General features: G+C 43.6%; 1 long non-coding RNA gene across 1 annotated transcript in view; it reads left to right on the top strand.

The window, feature by feature from the left end:
- Positions 1 to 13328, top strand: part of LOC147108713 (uncharacterized) — a 39155-nt gene that overhangs the window by 5407 nt on the left and 20420 nt on the right. The gene's annotated exons all lie outside the window — the stretch shown is intronic.

Genomic DNA, 13328 nt, shown 5'->3' with positions numbered 1-13328 from the left:
TGGAGTGTGCATCAACTGCGATTAAGAACATTGAGTCCATAAATGGACCAGCAAAGTCGCTGTGCACCCTTTGCCAGGGAGATGAGGGCCACTCCCATGGATGTAGAGGGGCCTGTGGCGGAGCATTTTGGACCTTCTGGCATCCTAGGCAGCTCTTGGTCATGTCTTCGATGTCTCTATCGATACCTGGCCACCATACAAACGCCCTAGCTAGGTTCTTCATTTTCACTCCACCCAGATGCCCCTCGTGAAGCTCCTTTAGCACTTTATCCTGGAGTTTGGGTGGAATCACCACTCTGGATCCACACATCAAGGTTCCTCAGCACACTGACAGCTGTTCTCTTCTTTGCGAGAATGCTGGCAACAGTGGTTCGCCATGTGCTGGCCATCCCTTCACTGTTAAATCGTAGACCCGTGAGAGAGTAGGGTCATTTCTTGTCTCCCTTTCAATGGCAGAATTTGTCACCGGTAGACATTCCACTATGGTAGAGTGGAATATCTCTACTGGGTCTACTGTAGGTGCCTCTTCTATCGTTGGCAATGGTAGGCGTGATAAACCGTCAGCATTCCCATGCTGTTTTGACCCTTTGTATTCAATGTTGTATTGGTGTGCTCCTAGAAAAAGGGACCACCTCTGTAGTCTTTGTGCCGTCATAATGGGGACACCTTTTTTAGGGTTGAATATGGAGATGAGGGGTTGATGGTCAGTCAGCAAGGTAAATTTTTGTCCGTGTAGGTAATGGTTGAATTTCTTCACTCCCCATACCAGGCTGAGTGCTTCCCTGTCTATCTGGGCATAGTTACGCTCAGCTGAGTTCAATGAGCGTGACGCAAAAGCTATCGGCCGTTCCGAGCCATCAGGGAATCTATGGGACAATACCGCTCCTATGCCGTAAGGGGATGCATCGCACGCCAGTCTGATTGGTAGTGATGGGTTGTAATGAGCCAACATTTTCTCGGATGTGATTAAGTCTTTACATTTATGGAAGGCACGTTTACAGTCTTCGTTCCATTTCCAAATCACTCCTGTCTGTAGAAGATCATTAAGAGGGTGTAGAATAGTTGATAAGTTTGGTAAAAATTTATGATAGTAATTTATTAATCCCAGGAATGACCTTAATTGTGAAACATTTTCAGGTGCTGGGGCTTTTATAACTGCTTCAATTTTTTCAGGTGACTTATGCAACCCTTCCTTATTAATTATGTGGCCACAATATGATATCTGATTTTGGAAAAATTTGCACTTGGGGCGATTTGCTCGTAGGCCCCGTTCTTTCAGCCTAGTGAGCACCTGCTCCAAATTGGCAAGGTGCTCGTTGTCGTTTTCTCCTGTTATAAGGATGTCGTCTAGGTAGCATTGAGTCCCCGGAATCCCTTGCAGGACTTGCTCCATAGCTCTTTGCCAGATAGCTGGAGCTGATGCTATTCCAAAAACCAGTCGATTGTACTGGTACAGGCCTTTGTGTGTGTTTATTGTGAGATACTTTTTAGAGGTCTCCTCAACCTCCATCTGTAGATATGCCTGTGCCAAGTCAATTTTTGTGAAACGTTTCCCTCCGGATAGTGAGGCGAAAATATCTTCTATCCTCGGAAGAGGATACTGTACCATGTGAAGGACCGGGTTTACAGTCACCTTGAAGTCCCCACAGATGCAAAAATTTTTCTGTTCCTCAGAGTTATTTTTCAATGTTTTTTTCATGACTGGAACGATGGGTGTTGCCCATTCGCTCCAATCTATTTTGGATAATACGCCTGCCTTTTCCAAATTCTTCAGCTCTGCCTCGACTGCCGGACGTATTGCGTATGGCACCGGTCTTGCCTTAAAAAATTTTGGAATTGCTGTATCTTCCACTTTTATTGAGGCGGTGATGCCTTTCAAGGTTCCTAGTTTCTCTTGAAACACTTCTTTGGCGTTGGCCAAGATGCCTTTTAATTGTTCAGGTATGATGTCATCATTGTTTTTTTCCTTACTGGTCACCGTCAGTGCCTGAATGGAGTGCCAGTCTAAACGTATCTTCCTTATCCATTCACGTCCCAACAACGGTGGACCACCATCTTGTAGAATGTATAAATACAACTTTTGTATTTCTTTGCCGTTGTATACCACAGGCACCCTTATTTTTCCTTTGGGGTAGACTTTCTGCCCCGTATATGTTTTTAAGATAATGGATGTGTCTTTTAGAGGTATATGCGAAAATAGCCTCTCGTAATCTCGTCGATTTATTACGGTTAGAGCTGATCCTGTATCTAGCTCCATTTTAACTGGGGACCCTGCTATTGTGAGGGTAACCCAAATGGTTTGGTAATCCTCTTTGGCAAGTACATTATGTAATTTGAGACAGCTTAGTCTCTTGTTTCCGGAGTCGCTATCGCTATTCTGGTCTTCGGAGCTACTGTCCGCCATCATTTGTACCTTCCTGTACTTTTCTTTATTGATTTTTTGTTTTCTGTCAGTGGATTTATTTTGTCCAGATTGGCATACCCGTGCAATGTGTCCAATCTTACCACATTGCCTGCATGTTTTGCCCTTGAACCAGCAGTCCCTCTGGTTATGGGTGGATCTGCCGCAGCGATAACATCTTCCGAACTCCTGTGTCATTTTATGGGTGCCGAAGTCCGTGTCTCTTGTATCTCTGCAGCTCCTTTTGCTGCTGCTTCGTATGATACAGCCATACTGAAAGCTTTGTCCAATGTTAAATCTTTTTCAGAAAGCAGTCTTTTTTGTGTTCCTTCACTTAAGAGACCGCAAACAAATTTGTCTCGAAGATAATCCGATAGTCCTGCTCCGAATTGGCAGTACTTTGATAGCTTTCTTAATTCGGTTAGGTAATCAGCGTTACTTTCATTCTTGTGTTGATTTCTCTTGAAGAACTTGAATCGTTCCGCTATCAGCAGCGGTGTTGGGTTTAAATGCTCCTGCAGGGTATCAACAATTTCTTTAAAAGTCTTGTCCTTTGGTTTGGCTGGAGTGATTAAATTTCGTAACAGCCCGTATGTCTTCGTGCCCATTAAGTTCAGAAGTACTGAAGCTTTTTTTTCATCTGTTATTCCATTTGCAGTGCAATAAACCTCTACTCTTTCCACGTATGTGGTCCAATCTTCTATTTCGCCATCAAAAGCCTCAATATTACCAGATTTAGGCATTTCAGAAAAGATATGGCACTTCCCGCGCTTTTTTTTTCTCTGTAGCAACGATATGGCGCTTCCCGCGCTTTCCCGCCGCTGCTACCGATAACAACGCTGTTTTACTGTGGTTTCCGTTTATTCACTGTTGGAGACTTGTTCCCGACGGAGGTCTAAACGCTGACCTGCTTGCCGCGCCGGCCGTCTCTCGAGTGCACCCTCCCAGTCCGTTATTGCTTGCCTCCGATTTCGCTGCCTGTCTCAGCTGTAGAGCCCGCCGCTGGAGCTCCAGCCTGACGCCCAGGAAAGATTAGCGCAGTACCTGTCACCAGCTTGGCCAGCTGGTGAAACCACAGTTTCTCTTACTTCCTTGAGTCTTCTGGACGCTGGAGGAATCGATGTCCTTGAGGTGCTGCCGAATTGCAGGTAAGTCCGAATCCCATCCTCGTCGCCACTGTAGTGTCCGTGTATAGATAAAGACACTGAAGACAGGAGTTGGTTCATAGGTATTTACTAAGCAAGTCTGGGGGGGGGTTTCTAAAGGATATACACAATACACAAGCTTATATAGCCCAAGTGGCAATTACCGGCATTACGCACACCTGGGGCTCTTAAAGGCACATACACCATAATTGCTCTTAAAGGCACATACACCACACCGAACCTTTGGGCTATGAGGGCATCCCTGGCATTCCGAGCAGTAAAATACGCAACTGGTCTTCCGGTGGGTGTCCCATCTTCACATTGCTCTTTGTCCTCCTCCTCCTCCTCCTCATCAGAAGATGGTCTCGTCATCAGAAGACGATTGATGAGCGCCTTGGTTATCCTCCACCTCTAATCTTTGCTGCTGTGCAATGTTGTGCACAACTATAATTCAGTACTGAAGGGCACCTACAGACCTGTCTAGGCACCTGAAGCACATTTTAGCATGCCGATGGCTTGCTCGATGACATATCTGGTGGTCATGTGGCTCTCGTTGTAGCACTCTTGTGCCTCATTGGTGGAGTTCCTCACAGGTGTCGTGAGCCAAGTTTGAAGGGGGATATCTTTTGTCTCCTATGAGCTGCCCTTAATTTTGTTTCCTGGTACAAAAAGGCCTGGGATGTTGGACTGCCACAGTATTAATGCATCATGGAAGAGCCCAGGGAATCTGGCACACACCTGCATGAACTTTTTCTTATGGTTGCACTGGGAATGGTAGCATAGTGTTTATGTTACTGGGCGAGTAATCCAGAGGCCTGGACTAATGATCCGGAGACATGAGTTCAAATCCCACCAAGGCAGCTGTGGAATTTAAATTCAGTTAAATAAATCTGGAATAAAAAGCTAGTATCAGTAATGGTGACCATGTACCTACCGGATTGTTGTAAAAACCCATCTGGTTCACTAATATCCTTTGGGGAAATGGCCTAGCAAGCCACTCAGTTGTAGCAAACAATAAGAATAAAACTGGACGGACCACCCGGCATCGACCTCGGCACAGGACTCGGACACGGCAAAGGCACACCCAGTAACCCTCCAAAATTGGAAGAGCTGTTCCACAGACTAGTCAAGCAACAGCCTGGCATTGTCATACTCACCTTTCAGCCAACGTGTCTACCTGTCGCAAATGCATCTGTCCATGACAGTATTGGCAGGAGTAACCACCATACAATGCAGATCCAACAACACTCAAGAAGCTCAACAACATCCAGGACAAAGCAGCTCACTTGATTGGCACTCCATCTACCACCTTAAACATTCACTCTCTCCACCACCAGCGCACCATGGCTGTATTGTGTACCATTTACATGATGCACGGCAGCATCTCACCAAGGCTTCTTCGACAGCACAACTTTGCTGCTGATGTTTAGTATCTTCCTTGTTCAAATTCAAATCGAAAGCAACCATTGCGCCTCCCTCCCCACCTTCCTGATGATGTCCATTTAAAAGCATCCACCTCTGCAACACGTGTATCACCACAAGAACTCTCAGCAAAATGTTTGCCAGAGGGAACTGAGCCTTTATTCATAGCGGGGAATCAGAAGTTTAAACTTCCTGATGAAGCGCCGCTCATTCTTGCCTTTGTTTCACTGACGAGTTTCCCAAGCCCCTGGAGGCGTTAATTTTAAATCCCTGGTAAAATCTCTTCAAATGAGCCTTATTAGCATGATAATGAGCGACTTGCCTCCAGCGAGCGAGTTACTCGCATGTACCCAAACGCATCTTTGTTAAACCTGAAAGTGGGGAGACCAAACGCAGATTGGATGACTGCTTTGCGGAACACCTCCGTTCAGTCCGTAAGGGGAACCCCGAGCTTCCAGTCGCCTGTCACTTTAATTCTCCGCTCCACTCCCACTCAGACCTCACCGTCCTCGGCCTCTTGCATTGTTCCACTGAAGCTCAGCAGAAGCGGAAGGAACAGCACCTCATCTTTCGATCAGGCACTTTACAGCCTTCTGGACTCAATATAGATTTCAGCAATTTCAGATCATAACCTTGGCCCCTATCATATATATATATTTTTTTTTTATCCACACTTTTTTTCCTTCTCCCCCACATGGCAGCTGTCTTTCATTCTGCCAGTGCAATTTACACTTCATCTAGAGCCATCCTTTGTTTCTTAACCTGTCCCATTACCATCTCCTTTTGCCTTGAATATCTCTCAATGTCTCTTAAACTTTCCCGCCTTCTTTCCTATCCCTGACCTTCCCTTTTGTTCTTTCATCCCCTCCCCCATTTCCCAGCCTCTACGCTTGCTTAAAAACCTGTTCCATTCCCTGCTTTTTTCCAGTTCTGACGAAGGGTCATCGACCTGAAACATTAACTCTGTTTCTCTCTTCACAGATGCTGCCTGACCTGCTGAGTTTCTCCAGCATTTTCTGTTTTTATTTCTGAAAGTGGGTGTGTTGGAGGCAGGTTGTAGTTGGGTTTGAGAATTTTGACATTTTTACCTTCCCACCTGCCTCCAAACCACCCATTTTTGGGGGTTAAAATTCTCCCATAGAATCTTACAGCACAGAAGCAGGCCATTCAGCCCATCGTGCCTATGCCAGCTCTTTAAAAGAGCTATCCAATTAGTCCCACTCTTTCCCCATAGCCCTGCAAATTTTTCCTTCTCAAGTATATATCCAATTTGCTTTTGAAAGTTACTATTGAATCTATTTCCACCATCCTTTCAGGCAGTGCATTCCAGATCATAATTTGCTGTGTAAAAAAAATCTCATCTCCCCTCTGGCTTTTTTGCCAATTATCTTAAATCTGTGTTAATAAAGTTCTACAAATGTACTGGATATCTGTGGTTCTACTAGTGTGTTCAGTTAATTGAATAGACCATAATGTAAATATTGCCTGGTAAGCATTTGCAGAAGGGTCTGGTGCCACATGGGCACCTGGAATAATTGACCAATGCTTTTTTCATTGCTGGGATAAATATGCCTAGATTAAATTGACCTGACTGTAATAGGCTTAGACCTGTATTACTAGGCTGTCACTCAGTCTCTCTAGCTATGATCTATGTACAGTCTGCCTTCTGGAAAATTCACACTGACAGTGTTGTAGAATAGATAATGTAGGAATAAATGATTCTATATCCATAGGAATGAAAGCAGACCATTTAGCCTATTGAGCCTGCTTCACCATTTTGTTAACCATGGTAGTTCCATCTTTTTATCAATTTCTTGACCTCTTTTAACATCCCTTAATACCATTGCTTTTCAAGTATCAACTTTTTAAGCACCTTCATTGATATTGCAAATATTTTTGCAGCTTTCTCAAAGGCATTCTAAAGAGTACCACCCACTGACCTGTTGAGAAGTCAGATCTACATCTTCGTTGTGCAAAGGTAGATCTACGACAATCTGAATTTCATTTCTCACATATATATTTGGAAGACATTAGCCGTGTCTTGATGTCATAACCATTGGCCAGCTCTAGTCTTTTTATCTTTCTCAAATGTTTGGGGTAGAAACAGTTGAGGCAGAATGAAGGAGCCACTCTACATGCATATTCACAGACTGTAATCTTTTTCTGTTTATGTGCATAAAGCATTGTAGACGTGAATGAAAGAAAACAATAGCAGCTGGTACCCTTGATAACCTGGTAATGGTTCAAAACAGTTTGTGTGTTTTCAGGTGCTGCTGAGTTTTAGGGAAGTTTATGCACAGAGATGCCCAATTAAACATGACTACTGGATGTGTGTAGTCCAACGGTAGTTAGCTGACTCTTTCCCTTGTCTGGCTGTGAGGGTAGCAGCTAGACATTTGCCACGGGGGTTGCTCTTTAAGCAGGAACCAGATTGACTTTTAAGTTGGTGAATTTGCATCCTGCAATTCCTGCTTTTGAGCAACTGAAATTCAAGCATTTTAAAATCATTCTATCTCAATAATAATTCAAAAATCATTGGGGGAAAAAAAGATTGACACATTTATTTTGGGCAAAATTCACTTTCTATCTAAATAGATGGGCAAGTCCTACTTCCCCTGAAGTATAATGGGTGCTTTTACATGGTCTGATGGTCCCATGATTTTGTCACATTGGTATGCTGAAGACATTATGCAGATTACTACCAATGGAGTGTTATGGATTCCCCAGTACTCACTCTTTTATCAGTACTATTTCAAGGATTGTGCCTACTCTGTTGAACTTTTAAAAAGACTTTATTGCATTTTTTAAATCAAATTTTATTGCATTTATTATACAAGTGCCCTAAAGTAAGACCTTTTTGATCAGGGCAAAAGAGATACTTCCTTTATTGCCAACACAATGTAGTTTAAGTTGTACTTCATTAATGATTGGCCTCTAATGTGTATCATCCATTTTATGTTCTCTAAAATCTTGCCTATATATTAAAGATTCAGACTGTTTAAAATGTTAATGTGTTTGTTTATAACGGCCTAGATTTTTCTGGAGCAGGGCATCAGCACAGAAGGGGGCCATTCGGCCTGCCATGCGTGTGCCGGCTTTTTAAAAGAGCTCTTCAATTTCGTCTCACACGCCAGCTTTGTCCCCATAACCCTGCAAATAAGTTCTCTTCAAATACATGTCCAATTGCCTTTTAAAAATCTCTTATCGAATCTGATTCCACCACCCTTTCAGGTAGTGCGTTCCAGATCTAAAATTTCTCCTCATTTCCCCTCTAATTCTTTTGCCAATTATTTTAAATCTCTGACCTCTGGTTACTGACCCATTTGCCAGAGGAAATACTTTCTCCCTACTTGCTCTATCAAAATCCCTCATAATTCTGAATATCTCTATGAGGTCTCCCATTAACCTTCTCTGCTCTAAGGAGAACAATCCCACTTTCTCCAATCTCTCCACGTAACTGAAGTCCCTCATCCCTTACATCATCCTGGTAAACCTCCTCTGTCCCCTCTCCAAGGCCTTGACATCCTTCCTAAAGTGTGGTGCCCAAAATGAAACTCCACAGTTTAAGTTGTTCTCTTTCTGGGCTGGAGTGGTTGATTGGCATTGTAGGAACATAAATCTCCTCATTAAAAAGTTACTTAGGCTGTTAAGTAGCAGCACTAACATTCTATGGCGAGTTTAATGGTGATTAATGCGCAAATACAGCAACTTCATGAAACTCATGAGGAGGTTGAGGGCGAGCTGTGTTTTTGCGAGGCTAACCGTGGAACGGTGCAAATTGTTCAGTAACTTGCGGCGATTCGCAATTCACAAGGTATCTCTTCCTTACCACAAGTTGCTGGATGATTTGCACATTAATAACGGCGAGCACCATTAAACTCACCATTATTTTGGCAGCAAAATCTGGGCCATTCTACTGGCAGATGGTGTTGTTAGTGATGAATCATAAGTTACTTTGTCACAGAAAGAGTGTGTTATGTTCATAAATAAATAGACGTTTTCATTATGAACAGCTAGCTTGAGCTAGTCATTTATTCAGCCATGTGGACTAGTGTACAGGCATCCATCTTGACTACTGCCTTGTGGGTAGCCCTACTACCAAACATACAGCTCCACCTAGTGTACCATTCTAGAATGACATGTTACTGATCATTACATCCCCCTTCCTTAGAGGTTAAACAAAATCAGTATCAATCAATCATAACGACATAATCATCTTCACAACAGCCAACACATTTTCAAAGCTTTACTTTATGAACTCTAAGCTTTTCATTCTTTTATTATAGTTTTCTTTGTACTCAAAGATTAAATCTATCAGGCTTTTTTACTTCACGTGTGGATCTTCTCAGCACAGGTAAGTCTGATGTGTTTTCATGAGAGCCTGTATGTGTGTTTGTGTTAGATTGTTCTGGTGGTGAGTCACAAGATTCAGTTGCGGCATTGTCATCGATTTGCTCTTGGATAGTTTCTTGTGTTTTCAGGAGGGAACGGCGGTTCCTCCTGAGAATCTGTCCTTCCTCAGTTCTAACGGTGTATGACCTTGGTCCTATTTCCTCAAGAACTGTAGCTTTCCTGTTCCATGCATTTGGATCCTCAATCCTGACAACATCATCCCTTGTCAATGGTTTCAGAGTTTTGGATGACTTGTCATAGTGTGATTTCTGTTTCAGCTTTAACAGTTGAAGTCTCTGTCTTAGTTCCTTACTCTGCTTTTCTTTTGCACAGCAGGGTAGCGTGGTGCGCAACTTGCGACCCATTAGGAGTTCAGCAGGTGTAGAACCACAGCCTAAAGGGGAGGCTCGTTAGCTCAGCAGAGCGAGATAAGGATCAGACTTGCTTTCTGTTGCTTTCTTCAGTAGCTGTTTGAGAACTTGAACACCTTTCTCTGCCTTACCATTCGACTGAGCATACAGAGGACTGGATGTGATGTGTTGAAAGTCATAATGTGCTGCAAACTGTTACCACTCCTTACAGTTGAAGCACGGACCATTGTCGCTAACGGCAATCCTGGGAATCCCATGTCTGGCGAAGATGGATTTAACATGCATTATGACACTGCTTGCTGATGTGCTTGAGAGCAGCGCCATCTCAGGATAGTTAGAATAGTAGTCAATCACTAATAGATAGTCTTTACCATTCAAATGAAAAAGGTCCATACCAACCTTTTGCCATGGTGCTGTTGGTAAGTCAGCTACTATCATTGGTTCCTTTGCTTGTTTGTTTTGGTGTTTCTGACATGTCTCACATATGCCTATCATGTTCTCAATGTCCTTATTTATGCCAGGCCAATAAACAGTGTCTCTTGCTCTCCTTTTGCATTTTTCAATTCCGAGGTGTCCCTCATGAATCCTTTTGAGCATGTCTTGACGTAGAGCCTGTGGAATGACTATTCTGTTCTGTTTTAGTAATAGTCCACTTGCGACACTTAACTCTGACCTGATGTGATAGTACTTTGGACAGGAACCTTTTGGCCAACCATGATGAATGTTCTCTATTACTGTTTGTAACACTGTATCTTTTACTGTTTCTTCTGCTATTTGCTTTGATTTTGTGTCTGACACGGGCAGCGCAGCAGTGACATACTCACATGAACATCCACGTCTTCCTCAGTAGAGCTCACATGACTCATTGTGGGTGCTCGGGATAGTGCATCTGCTAACACTATGTGTTTGCCTGGTGTGTAGATCAGTTCAAAGTCATATCTTTGCAGCTTCATCATGAGTCGTTGAATCCTTGGAGACATCTCATTCAGATTTTTTTTAATGATGGCAACCAGTGGGCAGTGGTCTGTCTCAACTGTGAAGGTGGGAAGTCCATATATGTAGCCATGGAACTTTTCTAGTCCAACTACCAAGCCTAGACATTCCTTTTCAATCTGGGCGTATCGACACTCAGAATCAGTCATAGACCTGGAGGCATAGGCAACAGGCTTCCAATCTTCACCCTCTGCTTGTAGCAAGACCGCGCCTAGGCCATCTTTTGATGCATCCGTTGACACTTTGATTCTCTTTGTTGGGTCAAAGAAGGTGAGTACAGGTGTGGTTGTCAGCACTGTTTTGAGGTTCATCCACTCTTGTTCATGTCTTTCTGTCCATGCGAACTCATTTGTTTTATGTAGCAGGTCTCGCAGACAGGCTGTCTTGGCTGACAAGTTAGGAATGAACTTTCCAATGAAGTTGATCATCCCCATGATGCGTAGCACTCCTTTTTTGTCAGTGGGTCGGGGCATTTTGAGTATGGCGTTTACTTTTTCCATATCTGGCTCTATTCCTTTACCAGATAGATTATCTCCTAGGAAAGTGACTTCCTGGACGCCAAACTGACACTTGGCTTTGTTGAGCTTCAGTCCTTTCCGGCGTATGCTCTGTAGCACTTTAGTCAGTCTCTCATTGTGTTCTTTCAGTGTGGAGCCCCAGATGATGATGTCATCAACATAGACCCGAACTCCTTCCAGACCTTCAATTATGTGTTCCATCACTCTACGAAAGATTTCAGATGCAGATATTATCCAGAAAGGCATTCTGAGGAAACAATACCTGCCAAATGGTGTGTTGAAGGTACAGTATTTGGTGCTCTCTTCATCCAGTTTTAGTTGCCAAAATCCTTGTGAGGCATCGAGCTGTGTGAAGTATCTGGCACCTGACATTTCACTGGTGATTTCTTCTCGCTTGGGAATCTGGTAGTGTTCACGTTTTATGTTTGCATTTAAGTCCTTTGGATCCATGCATACTCTTAGATCATTGTTCTTTTTCTTTACACATACCATGGAGTTAACCCAGTCTGTTGGCTCTTTGACTTTCCTGATGACTCCTAGTATTATGTCTGTGTATAATTGAGACACGGACTGCAGGAGTTGATTATAACAAGTCTTTACTGAATGGAGACAACCTGGAAACTGAAACTACAGAAGCCTGTTAGGGCCTTTTATACAGGGGTGGTCACTGCCGGTACTGCAGTCTGAGACCAGTTATTCCCTTAAAGGTACATACACAACAATTCCTCCCCTTTTTGATAAACAGTACATAACATTCATTTAACAACTAAATAATAACTAATTACAATTACAATTATGGTTGCTAGATACATTGGTTGAAGTTAAGCAATTATAAGTTCAGTCTTTGAGGAGGCTTCCTGATTCTGTCTGGATAACGCCTCTTTGGGATATCAGGTTCTTCTGGCAAGGTTGAGTCGGGATCAATGTCGTTGTTTGGTTCGTCTGCTTCCAATATCACCGATTCTGCGGTAGATGCAATTGGTACTTCGGTTTCATCGTCAGGTGTATCAGATCGTGGTGGGGAGTTGACGTTTTCCAGTGACTCTAGAATCTGGTCAGCATGGCGTCTTACAATGCTCTCCCCAACGTCCACGGTATACATTAGAGGACCTTGCCGTGTACAGATCGTTCCTGGCTGCCATTTCTCTGTGCGGTAGTCCCGGGCCAAAACTGGTTGACCTATCTTAAAACTCCTGGTCGGCCTTTCATTCATATTCTGAAACTGTCTGTTTTCCACATCTCTTCTGACGTTTGGCTTAACCAAATCCAAGCGGCATCGTAGTCTTCGATTGAAGAACATCATGGCTGGATTTGGTTGGTAACCGCATGTGTCGGATTCCGGTAGGCAAACAAGAAGTTATCCACCTTGTGTTGTAGGGGTATATCTTCATTACACATTGCCTTGATAGCCTTCTTGAATGTTTGAACAAACCTCTCGGCCAATCCATTAGTGGCTGGACGATATGGGGCGGATGTGTAATGCTTAACACCATTGTTCTTTAAGAACCTCCGGAACTCTTCAGACACAAACTGTGGTCCATTGTCAGAGCAAATCTGTTCAGGCAGTCCATTCCTGGCGAATATGGTTCGTAAGACTGTGATAGTTTTTTCTGTGGTGGTTGAGGACATTTTTATTACCTCTGGCCACTTTGAATGTGCATCCACCGCAATTAAAAACATCGAGTCCATAAAGGGACCAGCAAAATCAATGTGCACCCTTTGCCATGGAGATGAAGGCCACTCCCATGGATGTAGAGGGGCTTGTGGTGGGGCGTTTTGGACCTTCTGGCATCCTGTACAGCTCTTGGTCATCTCTTCGATTTCTCTATCGATTCCCGGCCACCACACAAACGCTCTGGCTAAGTTCTTCATTTTTACCCCTCCCAGATGACCCTCATGAAGCTCATTGAGCACTCTATCCTTCAATTTGGGTGGAATTACTACTCTGGATCCACACATCAAGGTTCATCCACACATCAAGGTTCCTCTGCACACTGACAGCTGTTCTCTTCTCGGCGAGAATGCTGGCAGCAGTGGTTCGCCATGTGCTGGCCATCCCTTCACCGTTAAATCATAGACCCAGGAG

The sequence above is a fragment of the Somniosus microcephalus genome, chromosome 13, assembly GCF_052327205.1.
Source record: "Somniosus microcephalus isolate GS21.2 chromosome 13, FLI_Smic_1.0, whole genome shotgun sequence".
Lineage (NCBI taxonomy): Eukaryota > Metazoa > Chordata > Chondrichthyes > Squaliformes > Somniosidae > Somniosus > Somniosus microcephalus.
This window is presented reverse-complemented; position numbering and strand designations above follow the sequence as displayed.